The 27,455-nt window shown below is 37.7% G+C and overlaps 1 long non-coding RNA gene across 15 annotated transcripts in view; it reads right to left on the bottom strand.

Moving 5' to 3' along the window:
- Positions 1 to 27,455, bottom strand: part of LOC122220472 — a 195,740-nt gene that overhangs the window by 16,482 nt on the left and 151,803 nt on the right. For 8 of the 15 annotated variants that reach the window (XR_006202883.1, XR_006202869.1, XR_006202879.1 and 5 more), the window contains 4 exons: positions 25,655 to 25,727; positions 23,951 to 24,240; positions 7,073 to 7,163; positions 6,255 to 6,340 (listed from right to left, as the gene is read on the bottom strand). This is a non-coding gene — a long non-coding RNA (uncharacterized LOC122220472). Of the gene's footprint in view, positions 1 to 6,254; positions 6,341 to 7,072; positions 7,164 to 12,099; positions 12,191 to 23,950; positions 24,241 to 25,654; positions 25,728 to 27,455 lie in introns of those variants that run through there. The other 7 variants (XR_006202875.1, XR_006202872.1, XR_006202876.1 and 4 more) reach the window with 7 other exon arrangements.

Consider the following 27,455-nt stretch of genomic DNA (forward strand, 5'->3'; position numbering starts at 1 on the left):
TATCCCAATCTCTTATCACAGGTTTTGGGTTGAGAAGCAGTAAAACAAGAAAAGAACAAACTTTGAGAAAATCTGGGCTGGGTTTTATCTGAAGGGGGTGTATATCATTACTATATCTATAAACTTTGCAGACTTACAGTCCCCCTAAATCAACACAAGTGTTAAATGTTAAGTGTTATGGGGTGCCTGGGTGGCTCAGTCAGCTGGGCCTCTGACTTTGGCTCAGGTCATGATCTCACAGTCCGTGGGTTCGAGCCCCGCGTCAGGCTCTGTGCTGACAGCTCAGAGCCTGGAGCCTGTTTCAGATTCTGTGTCACCCTCTCTCTGACCCTCCCCCCCACCCCATGCTCTGTCTCTTTCTGTCTCAAAAATATATAAACATTAAAAAAAAAATTAAATGTTAAGTATTAAACACATGTATTTCTACCTTGAGCCCTAGCCTTTCTAGTTAGAATGAGTGGAGAATAGATGCCCGGAATCAGGTCTCGTTTCCTTTACCAAAGCTAAGATAGGTCCTGATAGAGACTGTTATGGCACTTTGTAGGCACGATTCTAAAAGAAAGTCAGCTAGAAGGACTGCTTGCTATCACTGAACATGGAATGAAGCCTGGTAAGTAACCTTGAACCACTCAGTTTCAGGGCAGTGGTTGTGTCTGCACCACATTCTCAAATAGATCTTCTTCTGCTGAAAAGATGCAGTGGTGATATCGTGCCTAAGATTCCTGCCCATGAATTTTTTCCTCAATCGAGTTCGATGAATAAATATTGAAAGGGCACAGTATTTGGTGACTGATTTTCATAAATGACTCCAGAACTTCGGTTTATGCAGGCCTGAAAGATGCATGATAAGACCCAAGAGATCCCAACTACTCTCAGAAAAGACAGTCAGAATCTCGAAGGCCGTGCTGAGTCAGCAGCTGCCTTCTAAGATTTATTTCAAGTCTCCTGGCAGAGGATACGCTGCCACGTTTGTTCTGTTTTTTTGGTTTTTGGTTGTTTTAGAATTAGTTTTAGGCCACTAAAAATAATTTACACCAAAACTCTCAGGTCAATTACTCCTGGAAAACTTTCATGTTACCAAGACAATGTGTCAACCGCCTTCTGGAGTAATAACATAACTGACCTGTCAAAATACACTCTTTATGAGCAGAAGACATAAGTTCTTAGTGGTCGAGATTCAACTGGCTTTCTCATTCCTAGCTATTTCTGTTTTTTCTCAATCAGTATGAGATACAGGTCAACTTAGGACCTTATGGAATTAACGGGATTTGTCTCTTCAAAAAGGTGGTCAAGGGATTTGAAGATGAAAACTTCCGGTAGAGTTAGCATAACTGATTCTTGGATATGGGGTAAAAAACATGATGAGTGAAGTGAAAAGATTCCAGGATTAATCCATACTCACAAAGTATATACATATGGGTTTAGTATTAGGGAAAAGCCCTCAATAAAATTTTTTGATTATGCAAGTTATAAGGCAAAACCAGAGACATAGTTAAGTACATACTTTCCTCATTTTTCTTTGTACAATAATCTCTAATTTGCAATAATGGACACAAATCAGGCTAACGACTCTTCTTATTCAAACAATAAACATTGATTGAACTTAAGAATGTTCTATTTATGACTCACTATGCTTGTTTTGAAGCATTTTTTAAAGCAACACACTTTTTGCAAGGTCATCATTTGTTAAATGGATATCAGATGTTAAATGGATTCTCTAGGTTAGATCATCTAGTCATGTAACCAAAAATTATCTCACTTGACACTTCAGTCATCATACTGCTTTTCTACCTCCTTTGGTGTCTCTGACTTCATGCCAATTGACATAGTAACGAACAGGTGGACTTCAGTTGTGTGTATGAATTTTGTCTACTGGGACCTCAAAATGTAAACACTAGAATGCCCCAGTACTTAATTCCTTAGTGATCTCTTTTAGTCCCTTGACTTTAAAGACCTACTCTGTGCTGTTGACTTGCAGACTTATGTCCCGCCCAGCCATTGCCTTTGAAACACAGACCTACATGCAATTGCCTGCTTTGCGTCTCTACCTAGTCCTACGTCAGGCATTGGAAAATTAACATGACCAAAGTAAATGGTTGACCTTCACATCAAACTCCTTTGCCTGACATCTTCTACTTCTTAGTTTATAGCAACTCTATCCTTCCAAGTTCTCTGCCCAAATCAGTTGTTCCACCTTTGAATTCTTTCTTTCATCCCACATTCAACCTGTCAGTAAATCCTATTCGCCCTACTTTCAAAATATTTCCAGAATCTGAAAACTTTTCACCACATCTACTCCTGCCAATCTAGTTCAAGCTTCTATTACCTCTTGTCAGGATTTTCGGGGTCCTTTGGGGGTCCTTTCTTGAATGCTTATTATGGTTTGTGGTTTATTCTCACCATACACTAGACAGAATGGTCCTTTATTTATTTATTTTTTAATTTTTTTTTAATGTTTATTTATTTTTGAGACAGAGAGAGACAGAGCATGAACGGGGGAGGGGCAGAGAGAGAGGGAGACACAGAATTGGAAGCATTCTCCAGGCTCCGAGCCATCAGCCCAGAGCCCGACGCGGGGCTCGAACTCACGGACTGTGAGATCATGACCTGAGCCGAAGTCGGACGCTTAACCGACTGAGCCACCCAGGCGCCCCAGAGTGGTCCTTTTTTTAAATGTTTATTTATTCTGAGAGAGAGAGAGAAAGTATGAGTGGAAGGGGGCAGAGACAGAGAGAGAATCCCATGCAGGGCTCAATCTCATGACCACAAGATCATGGCCTGAGCTGAAATCAAGAGTCAGACACTGAGCCACCCAGATGCTGCCAGACTAATCCTTTTAAACGTTAAATCCTACCATGCTCTTCTCTGCCTCACAATCTCTAGTGGTTTTGCATGTCATTAAAAGTAATGGCCCAAATTCCAACATGGCCTACAAGGTTCTGTATGGTCTATCCCCATCTCTTGCCTCCACAGTTCTCTGATCTATGTTTTACTACCCTCACCATTGCTTCAGTTCAGATAACCAGGTTGTGAGAAAGGAGAGGAGAGAAGAATAGAATGGAACCACAGATAAAGCGTTTAGATTCTGTGGGGATGTTTTTTTTCCCCCAAAATACTTTTGCATGGCTCACGTATGATGACAAGAGTAAGCTTGGTTGTGAAGAAAACAACACAGCTTCTGGCCACAGCGAACTGTGCACTCAGTGCCCCCTCCCAGAACAAAGACTGTGGCTCTTTTGTCTTTTGCATTGTTGAATGCTAATGCAGTACTTACTGCATAATTAAGAAAAAAAAGAAGAAGAAGAAAGAAAGAAAGAAAAAAAAGAAAATGTTTGATAAGTCCCAAATTGCTATAGAACACTTGGTTCTTTCAATAATTTTGGCAAAGAGCCTTTAAAAAAAAAAGTAATGAAAGGTATCTTGATAAGTTTATGATAAATGGATGCATTCACCAAAGCTCACATATCCCTGTGCTGTAAGCCAAGCGGTTCCCAGGCTTCCCTGTTAGTAATGAGGACATCTAACGCCAAGTGATGTGAGTAGTTGAAAGGCCCATCTCTAGACTTCATTTTAAGGGTTTCTAAATGGGGAACTTTCTCAATATGGCCCTTATTTGTGCAGAATTTACACTCTGTGTCTTTGAGTTTTCAGGTAGTTTCCTGGTAAAACTTTCTAAGCCCAGGTATCCATATCTTATCAAAGAAATTTCCCAGAATTTATATTCACTGCAATCTACTGAGCCAGTAGAGGACTCTTTTTCTACATATTAAAAAACATCATTTATGTGGATAGCAGTTCCTTTAATTTCTGTAACTCAAAATTATGCAAGCTCACTGACTAGGAAATTCTCCTGAGGCATTTCAAATGTCAAATTGAGAAGCACATCAGAGAATTTCAGCATGAAATTTCGTATCCAACATGAGCCGGCACCACGTCGTCTAAGAATTAACAGTACTGGAATCCTATTTGGAAAGGTGTATGATTATGAAATGGCACAAGCAGCAATCCTTTATCAGAATATAAAAATGTCTTTAAAAATTTTAGCCGCCTGGCCTGACTGATTGGCGATGGTCAGTGAGATTCTGCAATATTCCGACAATTTTATAATGTCTCAAGCAAGCATAGTTCAAGTGTGCCCTTGGTGTAAAAAGTTTATGATGATATATATTTAGGCCCCAAAGACGGCAGGAACATATGTCTTGTTTGGTTTTTCTTATTTTTCACAATGCCACTAATTTATTTTCTTCCAGGTAGAATACATGAACACCAGGAAACAAAGTGACAAATCTTGAATTTTTCCAAAAGCCCTCGAAGCAGCCATTTTTATCACAGGGTCCGAAACAGCCCTTGCGTGCCACATTCCCTGTTTCTAATACTTTTGCTTTTGTGCAGGGAATTCGTACTTATTCTTCAAGGGTTAGTTCAGGTGCCAATCGCTGTCCTGCTTTCTCTGAGGAATCCCACCCCACCGTCCCACACATCTGCCTATACCTTCATTATGGAACCCTTTTCTCTTTCCCCACCGATGTTACAGCATCTCCCATATTAGTCAGTAATACCTGTCCGTATCTCCTACTGGACTGTGACCATTGGGATGCCAAACACAAATAGCTTTCTTACCTCCAAATTCTTAGTGCAAATCAAGTAAAATGGTAAACAATGTTTGGGATTTGAAGGAGTTAAAGCAATTAATATCACAATGCCTTTCAATCAGTTACTCAAACAAAGACTCTCTCTTATAAATCTATGCTCTGCAATCATCAATCTCTTCCAGCACACAGAAACTCTAGAGTGTTTCACCACATATCCATGGGCCACAAAGGGATAAACCACTAACAGGATGGCACTGAATTGAAAAGGAGAGAAAATGAATTTAACAGGCACAGATACTAATTTTACTACTCTTAGGAGCATTGCTTCGTTTCAACAAATACATATGCACAGCAATATTCTTTCTTGATTTGGTACTCCTCTCCCTCTGAAGCACAGCTGCAGAGGCAGCCAAATATTATGGCATTGGAAGGGGACAGTGGCAGTGCCCCTAAAATTCCTAAAGCAGGTAGGTGAGCAGGAGGCAGAGAAGGTATCTCTGGGTCAGGCTCCAAAATCCAGATTCATTTTATTGATGTGGCTATTGTTTTATGCTGTAGTTCTATGGGAAATCATGGGAAGGGGCATACTGGATTTTTTTGGGGTCCTCACATGCTAATACCCACTTGCCACTGATACTTAAGCGATTTAACACATTGGAGAATAAGTCTGTGTTTCAAATCCTCTACACTGTAGAACTAAGTGTTCCCGGCTTGTTCTATTTTTGCTGTTGGACCATTTCATTTGAAGGCACATTTGGGGAAGATGACAGCATTAATTTAGCTAACAATATTCATTTTGTTTTCATTAGTTGTTTTTGTAGTTTCCTATTTTGATGCTTGATCTGATAACTGCATAATACCCAGAGGGTGCCTCTGTTTGTATTAATAACAGCTTCTCATTCACACTTCATCAATGCTAGAATAGCCCAGCTTCACCGTCAAAGGAGCATGAATCAGAAATGTTTCTGAGAAGAGGGTCATTTCTAATGCAGATGGAAATTACAGGTAGGAGGTGAGGTGAGTAGGGAGACAGGCATACTCTGAAGTGCGAGGCCCTGTCCAGGATTAGCAGACATGGGTTCTCTAAACAGCTCAGTGCTTTGGGCAAGCCACTTAAACCACCTAAACCTCAGTATTTCTGTCTTCAAAATGGGTGTGAGTCAGTTACAGTATAAAATAAAATTCATGATTCTGTAACTATATACTTGCATATTTAGAGTTTATAATTGTGTCAGCTCTGTTTAACTGAGCAATGAGGACCCTTGTGATCGCCTAACAGAAAGTTTTGGAAGGGTGCAAATAATTTAGAAGGGTGCGAGTAATTTTTTGACATCAGTAAATAATAACCATGTATCGGATGCTTATGTGACAAGCTATTCTGTCTTATGCATGTATAGTATTTAATCACTACTACCATGCTGTTTTAAAGAAAAGAATTTGAATTTATTCTATTAATTGTTTATGAACCTTGGCTCAGAATGCCTGTATCCAGGAAAATGTATTTGTACTTTGCTTATTATCCTTAACACATTAGATGAAATTATCTTTATATGTTTACTTCCCTCATTACACTTGATATTTCTGGAAATGAGGGCCCAAGCCTTATGTATTTTTAAATTCTCAGCATAGAACCCAATGTTATATAAAAAATTATAATAAACATTGGCTATACATAATTTAATGAATCAGCATTTCCAAAACCAATTTGTCCTTAAAATTCACTTCAGTATCTCTTCCTTTGTGAGTCTCTGAAAGAAAAAAAAGAAAAATACAAAAATCAAATGTTTAATTCTATCAAAGTGGAAAGGGAAAAGCTGAGGCAGAAAAAGAAACTGAATATTTCAAATATGGTTAAATGTCCACACAAAGGAGGAAATAGTGCTATCATCATGAAATAAATCCTACCAATAAGGTAGGTAGCCTGAAAACTACTTTTTGAAATACCTATGTTCTTTATCTTATATTATTATAGGGAAAATTTTAATAGCATTTTTTTATGTGATGACTTATAGTAATCTCAGGTACTTTATCCAAATCTACCATAAGGACATTTAAAAAGTGGGCCATTGTTATGATCCAGGTGACCCATGGGGAACTGAGCCCAGTAGCAGTAGAAAGAACATGGCGTTAGAAGAGATCAATGAAAAAATTTTGTCATAAATTATGGCATAAAACTTGAAGGTGTGAAAAGAGGCCAGAACTAAGAGTTCTGCTGCCACCGTAGAATATCTCCTTTGTCATCCTCAAGGGCAAGTAACTATTTGCTCTCATCCTCTTCATCCTCCTTACTCATCAGAATACCAGAGTAAATAATATCTCAGTGTAGTCATATGTATGGAAAATGAATCTATAGTTACCCCAGGTTAGATTTCTCATATATTTAGAGAATGTGTCCACGTCAGTGACCATGAGTCATACCAAATAAATGACTATCACTCCTTAACCATGCTCTTAAAATATGTACAAAAATAGCTACTCACTTAAATCCCCATTGAGCCCTTCTGTGTCTTTGCTGATTCAGAAGGATTATTTAGTGTTTAAATCTTCAGTGCCTTCTTTTCTATTCTTTTTCTTATCGTTTTGGATGGGAAAATAAAGAAATCTAAGTCATATTGCAGAGACTCACATTAGCATAAACGTTTCTCTTTTCTATGCAATTTAATTGTTCTTATGATTAAGAAAACAGAAGAATGAAATCAGTCTCTCTTTTGCACAATGGGAATAACACTGTGCAATCAATAACAATTCTGCATAAAAGCAGTGTAGTGATAACATTAAATGGTGACCATCTTTGCATTCCTCCTACTTTCAACAAATAGTTCCTTGGCTCTGTCAACAAAAGACAGGAGGACCTTGATAGGAATCTGAGCTTGTGAAAATCAATGAACAAAACGCATTGTGTGTTTTTTTTTTCCAGTTTTTCCCTGCCCCAGATTCTCTCTCCTCCCTTTGATGCCTTTCTCTGTGCCCCAGGAGACTGATCTCCGTGCACCAGCAGACCCCCTTCCAGCTAAGCCCTACCAGTCAGGGGAATTAGAGGTTGGGTTCCCCTCTTCCTCCCTGCTTTGGATGGTGCCCCTCCACAACCACAGCTCTTTCTTGGCAGTCCCTCCTCAATGCTCAAGCTCTCTCTGATTCTGGGAACACTTTTTTTTTTTTTTTTTTTTTTTTGCCTGTTTCCCTTTAGACCAGAGGGTGGTATCAGCTTTCTGCTGTTGCTTATCTCTCAGTGTCTAATACCCTCTCTGTTCCGTGACCCAGAAATTCATTCCTTCATTAAATTCTTTTCACTGGAGTGGATTCTGTTTTCTACTGACTCTTGATTGATAACAATCATGAACTTGAAAGTAAACCAACTTAAACATTTCTATTCCAATCCCTCAACTCTGTTGAAATATCTATGAAAAATAACAGCCCTTCTCTTTGTGTAACAGAGGCTGGGATAAAACAGTTCAACAATCATGTCTGGGTTTCAGTAGCCAGAAGGGATTTTTAACCCTGGTAATCAGGGAGTGTAGGGATATTCATGAATTTTGTACATTGGAGAACTGCTTCTCCTGGACCCTACCATGGAGTCACCCTTCTTGCCAAAGCAAATGTGTTGTCATACTCCCTTTTACTGCAGTGAGAAAAGAGAAAGAGCAGTACTGACTTTGATCAGAGAACAATGCCAAGTGGTGCCACGTTGGAGTCTTGAGACCAAATGAAAAACTAGTAACACTGATCACATCTTGATTTCAGTGTTTTATATTTGGTTCCTCAGGGATTTGTTTTCATTAAATTGTTAATACTGAATTTTAAATGTTTTATCTTGATAACTGAGCATCTTCCCTTATATCTTGCACCCAAAGTGAGTACCTCACTGCCCTCTCTCTAGACCCGACCCTATTAGAAAGACTCAGAAAAGGGAAACTTCCTTCCAACTGAAAGAGAGTCAATGTAGGTTGTAGCATCGTTATTAAAGAAGCAAACTTGGAATTTAGGCAGACTTAGGTCTGGATTTTCCCCCTACTCGAGTTGTAACCTTGGGCAAGTTGCTAAACTCTCTAAACTTCAATTCCATCGTTGCAGAATGAATGTAATAGTATAGGCCAACAAACCCCGATCTGTACCGCAACACCCAAAATTTTCCTAGAACAAAATGATTATTCACACAACTGGCACAAATTCATTTGCAGCAAATTCTGACTGGACTGAGGTAAGGCAATTCATAGTCTTTCTTTATTCCACATATAAAGTGAGTACTTACAGGTACTGCCCCAAATGTCACAGCAGGAGGAGAGGGGCCCAAATTAGATGTATGTTATGTGTACCATATAGTCCGTCTAAAATTTGGAAGTTCTGAATTTAAAAAGCTAGGTGAGCCTGAGGCTATGGATAGTGACTGTGAATCTATAATAGTTTTGCATGGGGATTCAATGATATGTGGCATGAGAGTGCACCACAGAATGGGGGTACCCGGTGAATATTCACTGGAACAGATGCTTTCCCAGAACCCTGGAAACTCAGAAGCAGATATTCCATTCTGGGGCATCCAGACCCTAACACTGCTTGATCCCTGGTGAAATATGAGATCTTGGAGACACTGAGTTAGGTTCAAGAAGCAGATAGGTTATTATGGAAATCCTTCCCGAAAATGATGTAAACCCTGAATATGAAAGGACAGTGGCATGGCAAGAATGATTTGTCCTCCTTTGTGTGGACACCGCCTCAGGCAGCTGTGGGCTCCTGTTACATTTTGTGGGGAAGCAAGGAAGCCATGTTGAGATGTGCTCCATATACTCCTATTACGTGTGACTACCTCCCTTCTGATTAGGTTTGTATCTTTGGCTAATTAAATCAGGAACTTAATGTAACCTTGAAGCATGTACATGTGTTGGGAGTGGCTCTCTTCCTGTCCATCTGTAACCTAGCTGAGGCACCACAGTGCTCAATAAACATTGTCTATTAATGTCATCTTAAGCACGATGATTTCCTCACTGGCAACAGGCATTTTTCAGAATTGAAGCTTTCTTAGAAATCAGTTGATTTACAGTATAATCTTTGAGCAATTGCAGATGCAGAGACCAAAATTTCACTGTAATTATGACTAAAAGCTTGATTGAAGAAAGTGAAAACGTCATCCAGTCTGGGGTAGGATGTTAACTATATCAGCAAAACATGAATGATGAAGAGACATGGAGACTGGACCGTAACAGAGACAATTCCCTTAATTGTACATGACGAAGGATTTTTACCAATTTCCAATAAGAATCGGAAGTTAATTTTAAAGCCTGTTTTAAATTCTTCAGAGTTCCTTTTTTTTTTTTAATTATGCCTAAATTAACTTGTGAGAACGGAATAGTTTGTATTCTACAGAATGGGTTTAGTCATCATCATCTTTTAAATTGTCTACACATTGTCTTTACAGTGGTAGACGATTAATTCCACTGAAGACCCCATCTGTAACTTCCGTCAAACTCTGGCACTCAGATCAGACCCACTCTCGACTGTAGTCTTGTATCTGGGGAATTACCTATGAAGGTGGCCCAATGATGATACCAACACCCCTCAGGTTTGCTAATATTGACGAGGAGCTTGTGCACTGACCAGAATAATGCCACAAGATGGGCAATGAAGCAAACCACTCAACTCACATCATCTATTTTCTCATTTATAAAATTGCTCATTTATAAAATTGAATATTTTTTCAATTATTTTTTTTGCTGAACTCCTATTATTTTTTTAAGTAGGAAGAGCAAAATAGGACAGATAAAAATAGAGACATTCTGTTTGAAGAAGTTGAGATGCAGAGTTCTCACATTTTATCACTAGGTTGCCTGCCCCCCTCCCAATGCACTTATAAAGCACACTTAGGACTCTAAAGGGTCTTATAAGAATCAGTGGGTCAGATGGTTCCTAAGAAAGAATCCTTTCTACTCTAGCACTAATCCTAAAATCAGTGCTAAATCCACAAATCTATGAGTTTCTAATAGTTACCATTTACTAAGTGTTTAGGATATACAAGGCCTGGGGTAAGCATTTTATACACAGTATCCTATTTAAGCTTTAGAAAGGCAAGGACCACTTTTCCCCTTATACAGATTAAGGAAGTAAGGCTCTAGGGTTTAAATAACCTTCCTGAAGTCACAGAGCCAGTAATGTGGCTATAGAATTCAAGTTCAGTTCAGTTGACCCCAAAGCCCCTTGTTAACCAGTATGTCTATCAGCAAATCCAAAAGAGAAAAACTAGTCTGGTGAATAAATTTCTGGAAATGGTCTGGCCTGAAATATAAAAAGATCTGAGCTTCACACTGGTTTTCTGTCCACTTTGCACAGTAGCTTTCTTTCCTCCTGCCCCTCCCCTACTCCCCATTGCACGCCACTCTCCTCTCTTCCCCTCCCCTCTCTTGTCTCTCCAAACCACCTCTCTAGGTATCCAGAAATTTATGGCAGGAAACGTGGACACTGACAGCCACCCAGTTTCATAGCTTATACCTCATGAATCCAGAGAGCAAATGCCCAGGCCATTTCTTAGGGGTACTTGTTCCTATCTGGACCATTCCATTGCGGATCCATTCAAGAGGGCAGGATAAGGGTGAAATATGGCTATTCTTGTTGCAGCTGGATAGCAGTCCTCATAGAAAAGAGATGGTAAGGTACTAACGCTCTAAATAAAATATTAGAAGGTTGTTTCATTTCATAGAAAGATGGTCCTGACCGGATTTGAAAAATATTGCTCTTACTTTCATTTTCTCATTGATATACTTATGTATTAAGTACCCTTTGGCCATGCTGTATGAATATGCAAAACTCTGGAAGTTCAAGAATGCAGTTTAATCTAGAGTTTTCAATTCACTATTTGTACAAATTGCTACTTGGACAAATGGCTTCTCTCCTAGTTCAGTTTGTTTGTTTGTTTGTTTGTTTGTTTGTTTGTGGTATGGTTGTGTTTTTAATTTTGTTTTTTGGTTTTTGCTATTTTTAAATGAAATGATGTTCTTTAAAAAAAATTTATTTAATGTTTATTTTTGAGAGAGAGCCAGCCTGAGTGGCAGAGGGGCAGAAAGAGGGGGAGACAGAAGAGCTGAAGCTGAGAGCAGAAAGCCCTATGTAGGGCTTGAACTCACAAGCTGTGAGATCATGACCTGAGCCAAAGTCGTCTGTTTAATCGACTGAGCCACCCAGGTGCCCATGAAATGATTTTTTTTAGTTTATTTATTTATTTTGAGAGACAGCACAGCAGGGGAGGGGTGGAGACACAGAAAGGGAGAATCCCAAGCAGGCTCCATTCTGCCAGCACAGAGCCCAACATGGGACTCAAACCCACCAAGCTGTCAGATCATGACCTGAAGTGAAACCAAGAGTCGGACGTTTAACCAACTGAGCCATCCAGGCATCCTGAAATGATATTCTTTAAAAAGTTCTTAATCACTAACATTTTATAGGTTGCCAGATCTTTTCGGAAAATATTTCTAAAGCCAAATATAAATCCAAGCATTGGAGAGATCAAAGCATAAGTACTAACACTTTTCATGTGTAGTTGCTTGAGGTTCATATTTGACCATCTCTATAATTCTGTAGGATGCTGGTCCAGATGTCATGATGTCCTTAGTCATCTGTGCAAGGAAGAAACACATCAGGAGGTTAAGTAGCTTGTTCATAATCACATAAGTGACACCACGGCTTGAACTCAGGTCTCCCAATTTAGAGTCAGTATGCCCTGATCATCTGGGTAATTTTCCCTAGCCATCAGAATAGTTCAATTTTAGACAGTGTCACTCTCCATCTGATCTTGGTTCCTAGTTCTAACTATATAGAAACATAGTACATGCTCTAGAGGTCTGACTGCCCCCTTCCTTAAAACAGCTTTTCATCTGGCATTTCCAGGCCATGTGATCAGTGTTGTCACTGTAGAATGCAGCCTGCCTTATTTTGGAGTATTAATTGACAGAACTTCTAGGTCTGGTCTGTTTAATAGTCCACAAAGGGGAACCATGTACACCTAATCCTAATAAGCTCATTGTGTTTTATAGATGGGGGAAGGGGGTATAGAAGCAAAAATAACACAATGTAGGCAATGCATCTTTTCTATAATTTGCTGCTTCATTTACTCTCAGTTCACCTCCTGTATCTGAACCAACCATCTATCTCCTTCTATACAAGGTTACTTAGTCAGGATACCCAATGAGGTTGTGCCTTGTAGAATAAATTCTATGCTCAAAATGGTCCTAATTAAACAATCTTTTCAGCTTTGAGGGGGAAATCTAGCTTTAGTTTAAAAATGTTTTTTTCTATAAATTCAATCACCTCAGTGTCAATGACCACATATGTACCTAAATCAATTTTAGAAGACCTTAAGTTGGATCATTAGGAAACAATATCAGGAAAATGAAAGAGTAAATATAACCACAGCCCTCATGGATACATCCTTTTTATTTCTCCCTTCTTAATTCTTTGAATTCAGCATTTACATCTATCAATGAATACTAAAATGGCATTATTGAAACAGATGATTGCCCTTCTAACTATCCACATGTCTCTTATCCCAATTCTTACCTTTGAACTCTACATAGTATCTGACCCTAGTAATCACCCCTCTCCTTCTTTGATTTTGAGGCTAGGATGCTCAAAATCTTTCTTTCACCTTTCTCAATGTCCCAAGCACCTTCTCCACTTGCGCCTAATGTTAATTTTATCTTCCTCTTCTCTCTTCCTACCTCAAATGTCACATGTAGTTCTCAGCTTCAAATAGCATTATAGGAAAGACCTCCAAATACAAATAATTATAAATTTCCTAGCCAAAAGAAATGAAACAGAAGGGGTGGCACTGACTAATGCACACATCACTAATTACCCATTGAGAAAAGAATCCGTGGGCTCCTGGGTGGCTCATTTGGTTAAGTGTCTAATTCTTGATTTCAGCTCAGGTTAGGATCTCACGGTTTGTGATCACTATGCTCTGACAGCATGGAGCCTGCTTGAATTATCTCTCTCTCTCTCTCTCTCTCTCTGCCCCTCCCCCACTCTCTCTCTCAAAATAAATAGACTTTGAAAAAAAACAAAAAAAAGGAAAGAGAATCCATGTGTTCCCTGAAAAAGAGACACACTGGATTTATGATTTGTAAACTGTTCAAATTTGTATTCCTGTTTATAAAACTTAGAGATCCCCCTACTGCTTTGGGGAAGTTTTTTGAATCCTGTTTACATAAACTTTGCCTCTTTGTTTCTCCTTTCCAAAAGCATAAAGACCTACTTATATTATCTGGATTTGATATCTACATTTATTGATATGAGAGTCATTGGATTTTGAATATTAATTCATTATTTTCAGGTCATGCTACATAGAAATAGACCATGCACAAAGTAAAACCTGAGAAAATAAAGTTTATAAAACCTAACTGTGAACCTATATGAAAAATATTTAACTGTATTTGTTTGTGATAGTTTTATAGATATCCTCTCCAGACCTTGCAAACTTTTACCTGCATAAAGATTCTTTTTTTTCTGCTAGTACTGATGTGTGAATTCAGCAAACTTGCAGGATATAAAGTCAACATGCAGAGATCAATTGTATTTCTATAACACCAATCATGAAGCAACAGAGAGAAATCAAGAAATTGATCCCATTTACAACTGCACCAAAAATGAGAAGATACCTAGGAATAAGCCTAATCAAAGAGGTAAAAGATCTGTATACTGAAAACTATAGAAAACTTATAAAAGAAATTGAAGAAGACACAAAGAGGTGGAAAAACATTCCATGCTCATCGGCTAGAAGAACAAATATCATTAAAATGTCTATACTATCCAAAGAAATCAACGCACTCCCTATCAAAATACCACTAGAATTCTTCACAGAGCTAGAAAAACAATCCTAAAATTTTTATGGAACCAGAAAAGACCCCAAATGGCCAAAGTAATATTGAAAGAGAAAACCAAAGCTGGAGGCATCACAATTCCAGACTTTAAGCTGTATTATTAAGCTGCAATCATCAAAACAGTATAGTACTGGCACAAAAACAGACACATAGATTAATGGAACAGAATAGAGAACCCAGAAATGGACCCACATATTTATGGCCAACTAATCTTCGACAAAGCAGGGAAGAGTATCCAACGGAAAAAAAGACAGTCTCTTCAGCAAATGGTGTTGTGAAAACTTTACGGCAACAAGCAGAAGAATGAAACTGGACCATTTTCTTACACCATACACAAAAATAAATTCAAAATGGATGAAAGATCTAAATGTGAGACAGGAAACCCTCAAAATCCTACAGGAGAAAACAGGCAGCAATTTCTTGACCTTGGCTGCAGCAACCTCTTACTAAACATGTCTTCACAAGCAAGGGAAATAAAAGCAAAAATGAACTATCAGGACCTCATCAAGATAAAAAGCTTCTGCACAATGAAGGAAACAAGCAACAAAACTAAAAGGCAACTGACAGAAAAGGAGAAGATATTTGCAAATGACATAACAGATAAAGGGTTAGTCGCCAAAATCTATAAAGCACTTATCAAACTCAACACCCAAAAAACAAATCCAGGGATGAAATGGGCAGTAGACATGAATAGACACTTTTCTAAAAAGACATCGAGATGGCAAACAAACTCATGAAATATGCTCAACATCACTCATGATCAGAGAAATATAAATCAAAACTACAATAAGATACCACCTCACACTAGTCATAATGGCTAAAATTAACAGCACAGGAAAACAACAGATGTTGGTAATGACATGGAGAAAGGGGAACCCTCTTGCACTGTTGGTGGGAATGCAAACTGGAGCAGTCACTCTGGAAAACAGTATGGAGGTTCCTCAAAAACTTAAAAATAAAACTACCCTACAGCCCAGCAATTGCACTATTAGGAATTTATCTAAAGGATACAAAACTGCTGATTCTAAGGTGCCTATGCACCCCAATGTTTGTAGTAGCGCTATCAACAACAGCCAAATTATGGAAAGAGCCCAAATATCCATTGAGTAATAAATGGATAAAGAAGGTGTGGTGTATATATACAACTGAATACTACTCAATGATCAAAAAGAATGAAACCTTGGCATTTTCAACAGCATGGATGGACCTAGAGTGTATTATGCTAAGCAAAATAAGTCATTCAGAGAAAGACAAATATCATATGATTTCACTCATATGTGAACTTTGAGAAACACAACAGATGAACATAGGGGGAGGGAAGGAAAAATAAGATAAAAACACAGGGGGAGGCAAACCATAGAGAGACTCTTAAATAAAGAGAACACAAGCTGAGGATTACTGGAGGGGTGTTGGGTGGCAGGATGGGCTAAATGGATGATGGGCATTAAGGAGGGCATTTGTTGGGATGAGCCCTGGGTGTTGTATGTAAGTCATGAATCACTTGCGTCTACTCGTGAAACTAATATTACACTGTATGTTAACTAACTTGAATTTAAATAAATAAATTTTTTAAAAAGATCCTTCCTTTCTATATGAATTGCAACTCCCATAGTTACTCTGAGTGAGAGGACACTGAAGGGAACATGAGTCTCTGAGTCAAGACTCAAGTCCATATAAAGGCTCCACAACCTTCCAGTTCAACCTCAGTTTCTTTATTTCTTAACAGAATTACTCATAAATGACTGCTAGCATTCTTGGAGGGATGAAAGGTGATGATGTAAAATGAGTAGAACATAGTAGATTCTCAAAAAAAAAAAAAAAAAAAAAAAAAAAAGAGTTGCTCTTACAGTGAGGACCTCCATAGTAGTGCAGAAGGACCAGAAGGCTAAAAGAAGTCCAGATGGAATAAAGGAAGGCAGTAATTTGATCAAAACCAGGAAGTCGAGTTCAAGACAGATCAAGATATCCTGCTCTCCACTTCTATTCAGTATTTTCAACAATTGCAATTACAACTATTATTTAAGTTTTCTTAGTGTTATAAGGAAAAGAGTTAAACGATATGACAAAATCCAAGATGGTTGAGGGCTCTGGTGTAAGTGACAAAAAAAAAAAAAATCAAGAATTGTGAGGACCTCTGGGTGGTGTGTCATGCGGGAGGTGTCACATAGGTGTTTTGTTTTTTTTACTTGCTTACTTACATTATAGGATCATTTAGTCTTAACCTCCTTTATTTAAAGGCTGGATGTGAGTATAGCATAGTTATATGCTATTATAACCAATGAACCTTATCAGGTTTAGAGGCAGAAAGGGAGGGGTTATGTGCTGTGTCTCTGCCATCCCTGATAGTCTATAGGTATTCAAGAACATTTGCATGGCTATATGGGTAGGCTTTAAAAGTTTTCTCAAGTCTCTCTGAAATAAACTTTGATATAAATGCTCTGTGCCTCCATAAGCCTTAGTAGACTCAGATCTTCATGCAGTGAAAGGATGTTTCCTCTGCTTCAAAAATCAATCATTGCAAATAGCAGAGGGAACTTGAACTCCCTCATACTGATGTCAAGCTTAAAGAAAAAAGAAAAGAAAATACCTTACTGCAGGAGGATGAAAAACAAATCCTAGCAACTGACCTTCGACTGAGTAGTTATAGGAAAAGGCTCTGTTTGTTTCCCTGAGCCAATTGAATCGTTATGCTCCCTGTACCCTGGAAAAATATCAACTTCAATTAGAAATTAAAAAGAAAACCCTGGACAGAATGTTTGATCAATTAATGGTTGATCATATCTTTCGCAGGACACATCTAAAAGAGAAGGCTTGTAATAAGTGCCACAAAACTATCCTACCTTAGATTATTCCTAGAAAGTCTTGAGTACATCTCCCATAAAATGAACAAAGAAATCCTGATACTAGTTCATCGATTTTCAAATATCCAGAAGTTGATTATTCCATTTGTGGATAGTTCATATCTCTGTTCTCCTTCGGCTCTCTTTGGCTGAATGCCTTTTGGCTATTATAGTGCCCATGTGCACTTCCACAAGAGAATGGGTACAGAGAGATATCAGCAAGCATACAAATCAAGAGACCCATAAGAGTGAGAGACTAGTAAGCACCTTGGCTAAATGAGGCTCCTGTATTACCTATAGATCTAAAAATTCTGTGCTTTCCCTATAATCATTCTGTAATGTCTTGGCAGTTCAGGGCTTTGTATCATCAGCATTCAATAAATCTTAGCAGAAAGAAAATATAGCACCATGGTAGAGATCCCAGCTGTACAGCTGAGTTCCCTGCATTCACTCTCAATTTCTAAAGCTGATTAACTCACTTACTTGACCTCTCTATGCCTTAGTTTTTTTTATTTGAAAATAGCACTGTTGCAGACTGCATTGTTATCCAAACATGTTTTAAAGGGGCAAAGTGTGAAAATGAGGAGGAACAAGAGGAGAAAGACTAAATGAATTTCTGCCATTTTCACAGCTCCTGACCAACGGCAAAAAAAGGCAGCTATCTATGGTGAAGAAAACATATACACCTCCCCAAACAGAAAAGTCGATAGACCATGGGCACTCCACTCAAGCACTCTCACTAATGTGGTTAGTTCATGATGAAGAAGGTGAATCCAAAACTGATTTCTATGCCCCTTGGCGGGAAAGGATACTCTCTACCTTTCCAAAATGGACTTTGGTACCACTATTCAAACACGGAGAAAATCTGCATAAGTTTTATTAAATTACCCAGCTGTGACTGACAAAAGATTCAACTTTCTTCCTACCAATCTTGGACTACTGAATTCCTGAAATGTGGAAAATCTGATGTATTATAAAGCTAAATTGTCCAGCTTGTATTTTAGGAGACGGATCTGAAAAATTCCCTGGAAAATAGGTGGTAAACCCAAGAATAAAACCACACTATCTGCGGGCATGGGTGATCAAACTTACATAAACCTGTGGTACACAAATAATACAGGAAGAGTGGAAAAACTAGGAAAGAAGAGTATTTAAACATTGGAAAATAAAGTATAGCATACCAAAGCTAGAGTTAAGAGATTGATTCTAGATTTTTTAGAGGATAAAGCCTCTATGGTCACTCTCAAGAAAATTAAAAGAATCACAGACTTTATAAAACAATAGATAAAAGATGAGATAGACCAGTGATTAAATAGGATAAACAGCAGAATTTAAAAATTTTAAAGAACTTATGGAAAAAGATGAGCAAATGAGCTCATTTTAAAACCACGAGAATGGGAAAATAATGAATGTAAAATAGAGAAAATGCAATTGGGAAATGGCTACAACCCAAAAAAAGTTTTAATAAAATGGAGAAAGGGCAGAGTGCTAATATATCATAATACCTGTATCTCTGAAAAACAGCCTAAAGATCAGAAATGGGGAGGAGAGAAACAGTCAGTTGTGTTGCTTCTAACCAAAGTCAAATGAGCTAAGTCAATACCAAATGTCAAACAGAGTATTTGCATACACAAGGGCTCTCTTCTAAGTCACTACAATCTCCCACTCAGGAGAAGGCATGTTTATTGCAGGAGGGACTCTAGGTTTTAGACTCACTCAACCAGAATCCATAGGAATGGGGACTAAGAACCTGCTTTAACAGCATCATGGGAGCTTCAGATAATGGGAATTGAAGGATTATGCTGAGTCACGTAACAGTTGTGTTTTTTTTTTTTTAATTAAAAAAAAATTTTAAGTGTTTATTTATTTTTGAAAGAGAGAGAGAGACAGAGTGTGAGTGTGAGTGGGTCAGAGAGAGGAGACACAGAACCCAAAGCAGGCTTTAGGCTCCAAGCTGTCAGCACAGAGCCTGATGCGGAGCTCGAACCCATGGACTGTGAGATCATGACCTGAAGTAAGTCAGATGCTTAACCGACTGAGCCACCCAGGTGCCCCAGTTCTGAGATTTTATATATATATATATATATATATATATATATATATATATATATATATGATGCTAATATATGTTTATATATATCTTATGGTGAAATACAGCAAATATATAGAGAGAGGGAGAGAGATAAATAAAAGATTGTGTGTGTGTATATATATGTATAATAGATATGATACTATATACTGTGCATATTACCATAGAGAATTCACCATGAAGTATCCACAGATCATTTGTAAGTTAACAAGGAAAACATTAATAGACACCAAAAGGTACAAATAATCAGATCACTTTTCTTCATCTAGACTTCAATAACCTGGGAAATAAAAATATAATTTAAATGTAAAGCAAATATCACAGCCTTTTTAAAATGTAAGAACTCCCTTCCACAGGGGTGCTTGGGTGGCTCAGTTTGTTGAGTGTCTAACTCTTGATTTCTGCTCAGGTCATAATCCCAGGGTTGTGGGATCAAGCCCCACATTGGGCTCTATGCTGAGTGTGGAACCTGATTTCTATCTCTCTCCCTCTGTCCCTCTCCCCCCACTCATGTTCTCTCTCTCTCTCTCTCTCTCTCTCTCTCTCTCAAAATAAAAAAATAAAAATTCCAAAAAAATAGCACCTGCCCATAGTAGGTGCTCAATATAAAAATACTTCTCACAAAATTTACAATTGAAAGAACAAATAAAGGTTAACATTACCAAAAAATTATAAAATAATAAAAAGAAAAACATTTTCAAAACAAAGACTTATAATCAAAGCTGTACATAGAAGAAGAAAATTTATAGCCTTAAACACATCACTAAATAATAATGTATTAAGTTAAATAAGGCATTCAGCTCAAGAACCTCGGAAAAATATAGCAACAAACGAACCCGTAAGAAAGGCAGAATGAAGGAATGAATAAAGATGAAACTAGAAATCGGTGAATTAGTAAATAGAAAACAAAACTTGGAACTGGTAAATATAGATGAAAGTAAATTATTTGCAGGAGGGTGGAAAAATTGTTTTAAAACACATACCATAAGCTAATCATTAAGACAAAAAAAAGGGGGTGCTGTGCCTGGGTTGCTCAGTTGGTTGAGCAACAGACTCTTGATTTGGGCTCAGGTCATGATACCAGGATCACAGGATCCAGCCCCATGCTGAGCATGGAGTCTGCTTAAGATTCTCTCTCTCTCTCTCTCTCTCTCTCTCTCTCTCTCTCAAAAAACAAAAACAAAAACAAAAAGGGTGGGGAGAAGCACAAATACACATTAAAATGTAAAAGAAAAAAATATACAAAGAAAAAATTTTAACTGTGCAAAGGATTATTTTATTTAACTCTGCAAGTAAGTCTTTAACCATTAATAAAACAGATAGTTTTTTAGGAAAGTATAAATTATCAAAAGAAATCCAGAAAATATAGGAAACCTACACAGACCCAAATGAATAAGTGAAACAAAGTTATTCCCTAAACTGCCAGTTTTCATAGAAAATTCTTCCAACTCTTATCATAAATAATTTTATGTTATTTAAATGTTTTCAGATCATGGAGAGAAAGATGAAAACTTCCTATTATTTCTTCAAATCCAGGAGAATAAGACTCATATCATGACCTGACAAAAATATTTTCAATATTTTTAAAAATATAAAATAAATGAACATTCAACTAAAGTAGCTTGAATAATTAAAATACACAATGAAGGTAGCATGAAGAAATTAATAAAGAGTAGAATGGTGAATTAAAAATAGAAAAATAAGATTTAATAAGTAAACAGAAGAACCTAAGAATGTGAGGATAATACTATATGTCATCAAATCCTGAGGTTCTCTTAAAAAGGCACTGAAATATTCTTCCTCTTCAAATCTCCAAGTTTTTACTTCTATTTCTTTTTATAAAATACCAAATTTCAAAACTCCTAGTTTTTTCTTCTATTTTTTTTTTTTATAAAACACCAACTTTTATTTAGTATTTATTATGCATTCTTATTCCTAAAATGGGCAAAGCTCCATCTCTTGGAATTCAGCTCGGCCAAATTAATATGTCCCATTAATTACAGGACTGGCATTCAAAGAGGAGATGATCACTGTTTTCCTGTACGTCAGTCTAGGGAAGACAAACCTATACAGAGAGATGCACCCTTAGGTAGCAAGCATGTTAATGGAGTTAACGGAAAAAAGGATGATTCATTGCTTTTTTCCCCTATTGAACAAAGATAATTTATTCTGCTCAAGACAACTTATTGCACAACAAGCTTCAACAGGGAAAAGCAAAACAAAAAAAAAAAAATGAAGTGATGTGATTTGAGTTACTGTTATGTATTAACGTCATGAAATCACCGAGAAATCACTTAATTTTCTTGGGTCTCAGATCCCTCATGTCAGAAACTAGGGTAATGACTCTGCCTACAGTACTCAGCTCATAGGGTATGAGGCTCAAATGAGATCGTGTTCCTGAAACCCTTTTAAGTATGCAATATGCAAAAGTTATTTTCATTAAAACCATTAGCATCAAAGTGCACGTGATTGTGAATTTCACAAGTATAGTTGAATTCACGCTTCCTCCATTTGCTCCAGAAAACCATCTTGAGACACATTTTTTTTTTTGTCAACACTTTCTTAAATGACTAGTGTGCAAAGGATCTGATTCACAAATATAATGGCTCTTCTTAAAGCCCTACTCATACCCTAAATTAATTAAGATCAGTCTGTGTCCAGAGTGTCAAGTTCTTTGTAGCCTAAAAAAAAAGATACTCTTTAGGACATGCTGCACTTACTCCTTCTGACTATATTCATTATTTAGACAATATTTAGTAATCATGTACTTACAACATAATTACAATTACAAAACAATAGTTCTCCAATCTGACCTCAGATTAACAGATCCTACTTACTCCCAGCTCTCCGCTACAGTGAATGGTCACACTAATATACCTTGTAGAATGTTGACATTCTGCTCCTCTGTCTGAGAGTGATATGCTTAGTAAGAATTGACGTCTGGGGCACCTGGGTGGCTCAGTCAGTTAAGTGTCTGACTCTTGATTTCGGATCAGGTCCTGATCTCACAGTTTCGTGAGTTCAAGCCCCACGTTGGGCTTTGTACTGACTCTGCAGAGCCTACTTGGGATTCTCTCTCTCTCTCTCTCTCTGTCTCTCTCTCTCTGCCCCTCCCTGGCTCACGCTCTGTCTCTCTCAAAATAAATAAATAAACTTTAAAAATGAAAAAAAAAAGAGTATGTCTATTTCTGATCTATTTATGTTGATTTGTACTGGTTATTACAAGTATGTAAGTTAAATTGCTATTGAATAAGCTAATTAAATGCACCTGGGAAAAAAATAGAATTGTTTCCATCAATGTGAAATGAAATAGTTTGGAAAGATTAAAAAATAGGCTACTCACTTAAATTCTTTTTTTTTTTTTTTAATGGTTATTTATGTTTCTGAGAGACAGAGCAAAAGCAGGGCAGAGGCAGAGAGAGAGGGAGACACAGAATCCGAAGCAGGCTCCACCGGTTGAGCTATTGGCACAGAGCCCAACACGGGGCTCGAACCCACCAACTGTGAGATCATGACCTGAGCTGAAGTCAGAGCTTAACCGACTGAGCCACCCAGGCACCCCAAATAGGCAACTCACTTAAATATCCACTGTCAAAAGAATTGTGGAGAGGCAACTGTATAAGGTTAAGGGAAAGAAAGATAAAAAACCTAAAAGGATTCTGAACTGGTAGCGTGTCTCACTTCTCACTTTACTTACAAGAGTATGCAAATTTAGGATCATGCCTTATGCTTGCGGTGATTGTAATATAATACAAATAAGTCAGAACTTTTATCAATGGACCCAAAGAATAGGATGTAAATGGCCAAAGAATAGGCGTGATCCCTAGGTCAAAAACTGCTGAAGAAAGGTACGCTTCATGTCTTAAAGGTTAAATTTCTAAGGACCACCTGGGTGACTCAGTGGGCTAAGCATGGAAGTCTTGATGTTGGCTTGGGTGGTGATCTCAAAGTTTGTGAGTTTAAGCCCTACGTTGGGCTCTGCGGTGACAGTGCAGAGCCTCCTTGGGATTTTCTATCTCCCTCTCTCTCTGCCCTTTCCCAGATCACGTTTCTCTCTGTCTCTCTCAAAACTAAATAAACTTGGGGTGCCTGGTGGTTCAGTCGGTTGAGCAACCGACTTCAACTTAGGTCACGATCTCATGGTTTGTGGGTTTGAGCCCCATGTTGGGCTTGCTGCTATCAGTGTGGAGCCCACTTTGGATCCTCTGTCCTCCTCTTTCTGACACCCCCCCCCCCAAAGTAGCTCGACATAAAATAAATAAATAAATAAATAAATAAATAAATAAATAAATAAACAAACTTTTTAAAAAGTTAAATTTTTAAGGTATATAGGAATCACCTTTATGATTTTCCACTTTGGATTTTTTAAATAAACTAACCAATTATGCATTATTAAAATACTAGTTTATAAACTGGAATTATCTCAAAATGAGAATATATATTACAAGAATACGTATGATTATTTTCAAATTCCATTAAACAAACAAATACAGATTAATTTCCAACTCGGACTTAGGTATAATCACAGAGACTGTGGGGAACAGAAGATGAATAAAGCTAAGTACCTACTTTCAAGGCACTGAAAACTCACATATGTCCTACATGTGAGAAAGTTCTCAGATCCCCAGATTCTGTTCTCAGATCTGAAGTCATGTAGATCACAGTTTGCATAACCTTTAGAGTGGCCTGACGGGTGTAATGTCGTCCAAATGTAATGCATTCTTGGTTTTGGTGAACCAATCAGACACAGCACTAAAAATATAACCTGATGTTTGAAAGTTCATATTGTCTGTCAGCCACATTCATCACTTTTATTGATAGGAATTGCCACTACATTCCTACAGCTGTGGTAGAGACACCTCAGGAGAAAAAAAGAAGAAAACTCAGGTTAAATATTCAGCAATATTTTTACACTGCATTTATATTCGTTCATCATTCATTAAATTTTTCCATTTTTTCAGCAGACATTGAGTTCCTACAATATGCCAGACCTGTAAGTGATGGAGCAGGTAGAAAACACAATGATTAACAAAATCTCTGAATTATTTTCAAAGAGCAATGGAAGACTGAAGGGTTTTAAGGGTAATGACATTATCTGGGTGACATTTTTAAATTTCTCAGGTTATGAAAAGAAGAAAAGGCTTCAGGGGAGAGGAAAAGGGAATCAAAGAAACCAGAAACCATGTTCATATGCTCTATTATCTCCAAGTTTATACCATTATATCATGTTTAAGATGTGTGCGAGCAATCCTCAACTCCCTTATCCTGGATCCTAAACTTTTTGTTATCAGGAAATCACAAATCTCATTTTTTTAATCGATTCTTTTTTTTTTTTTTTTTTTACTGTTTATTCATTTATTTATTTTGAGACAAAGAGAGAGAGTGTGTGCGTGAGGGGCAGAGTCAGAGAGAGAGAGAATCCCAAGCAGGCTCTGCACTGTCAGCACAGACCTCGACATAGGGTTCGATCTCACAAACCATGAGATCATGATCTGAGCCCAAATCAAGAGTTGGGCACTCAATGGACTGAGCCGCCCAGGCACCCCATAAATCTCACTTCCTGATAAATAAGTCCAGAATTTCCCAGAATTATCTTGATTTAAAAGTTTGTCCTGAAATTCCTATATACCACAATAAAGAACATACCAGAAATTCTCATACATTGGCCTCCAAATGGCATCTCACCACCTCTTGCTCCCAGAAGCAACATAAACTCTTCTTATTTCAGCTCAGCATAGTCACGGCATTCAAGGTACCTCACACCCAGTAAGTTTAACTCAATGCATATTTTTTAAAAAACTACCTTCAGGTAACTTTTGAAGATGTGAGAAAATGAAAAAAATGATATCAATTCTTTTGTCATATTCAGCTACTTTCCTAGAACTAGATGCATTTGCCGTTTATCATTTTTCTTTATTTTGGACTCATCAGCCAATTTTCAAGGCAATTTGAGTTCACTTCTTGTGAGAGAGTCCTCAGAAAAGCATTCTGTCAAGGGCTTTGGGACAATCAAGATAAATGACACCCCTACATTTTTCTCATACTAATCACCCCTTTATGAATCCATCCAAAAGAATGCACTCCTCCGTGCCAGTCTGCTTTTTATACACCCCTGATGCTGCTGCTGAGTGCTGTCTCTTCCAAGCATCACATTTCATTCTGTCTTGTTCCCCCGTTGAGCTGCCTCTCCACCCAACATTCTATTCTCAGAGTGGCTTTTCCTGGGATTGTGGCTAGTAAGGATGAGCATTTTGGAGGAATGAAAGAATTTACCTTTTATGTAATTCTCACTGTTGGTCTTCAGATATTTATACTTTCCCATTTCTCTACTTATAATTTAGATCATCTGTAAAAAAATGCGTATCGTAAATTTGGGGAAATTTGAGCTTACCCCTTGGATCATCCACTGATTGGTGTCAAATGTTTTCCACAACTCACACAGATCACGTAAAAGAGAAGAATTTTGCACAGCAATCATGGTATGGTAAAATTATCAAAGAGTGGACTTGTAAACTTTCTCTAAGCCAGGCTGGAATAGGAAGGAGGCATAAAGGAGATTCAAATTTGATTGATACCTTGATGTGAGTGGTATGGTGGAAAGAATACCAAACTGAGAGCCACAGCGTTGGTTTCTCCACTTTTTTTTTTTATATTTGCCAGAACTTCTGATAATGAGAGTTTGTTGTTAAAATATAGATGGAAAAAAAGAACTAAGGAAATCTGCACTAACCCAGTAACGGGTCTATTCTGGACCTCAAAGGAGAGGAATAAAGTGTGGGATTTAGAAAATAATTTAGGATCCAAAGTTGCTTCACTACCAACATTAACTTGTAAGTTTCTAGACAATTTCTTGCCAATACTGTGACTCAGCTCCTTATCTCTACTGCTGTATATCTTTTAGCTTCTGCTTAGTCATGACATCTGTACTTTGAACTTCAAAGTATTCATAAGCTCTACACACTCACAGTTTCTCGTGACCACTGTCATCTTACAGCCTCTGATACCTGATTTCTGTGTCTTTTTTAGCATTAGCCTTTATTACATGTAGAGCACTCTCCTGGTATTTTGCAGTCAAATTCTCCAAGGAAGAGAATCTGATGAGGCTTATTTAATCACTATCATTTTGTTTGGGCTAAGGCCCCATGCTAGATATCTCATGAGCTGCTTCTAGCCAATAGGTGAATCTATAATCCTGAAGACAATTTCCCAGTCCTGACCTAATCAGCTGCTACTGGTGGGATATAATCATGTGGTAATTGTATGTGGTGTGTTTTTTTATCAAGAAGCCATCTATCACTAGCCAGGGCTATGTGCTGGGCACAAGACTTCTTTCCCGGTGAGCTTGGCTTCTTCAAGACCTGCTACCACATCTATAACAGGGAAAGTTGGATCACATACTCTAATAAGTCATTTCAAACTCTAAGCTACAAGAGTCTATTTTGGGGGTTTGTTTGTTTGTTTTGTGTTTTGTTTTTGTTTTTGCTGGTTTTTCGTTAGTTACTACTGGGTTAGGTATTCTAGATGTTGAGGAAATGCAGTGACTGAGAACGATCAGGTGTGAAACAAGGTTCTGGCAGGAATAAAAATTTACCACAGATGGTACAAATTAAATGGTTTTAATGAAAGAGCTACTTAGATATGTTGGGAAATATTTAGGAAACAAACAAGAGAAATCAATGCACCCCAGGATCAGCAACAGTAAGAAGCCACTACCATATGTAACGTTGAATGGGCAAGGTGTACATGAGGTTACAGAAACCAATGAGACTATATTTTATACCTCTTGGCTCTGCCCTCTGCTCTCAGAGGCTGAAAACTACTTCACCTTGACTCGCTTGTTCTCATATTTCCAGTTGGATTTGGCTAATGGGAAGTCATAGCAGGGGACTAGACTTGAGAGGAGTAAGTCAAACAAAATAATCGGCACATGGAACTTATCAAGTAGAGTAAACAGGTAAAAAAAAAATTAAACTAATACAATAAAATACAATAAAGAGAAGGGGGTAAAGAGGATAGATTTTTAAGGAGGGAAGGATTATTTTAGCATATTGGAAAAAAATAGCACATGTTGACA

This window comes from Panthera leo, chromosome B2 (assembly GCF_018350215.1).
Source record: "Panthera leo isolate Ple1 chromosome B2, P.leo_Ple1_pat1.1, whole genome shotgun sequence".
NCBI classification, from domain to species: domain Eukaryota; kingdom Metazoa; phylum Chordata; class Mammalia; order Carnivora; family Felidae; genus Panthera; species Panthera leo.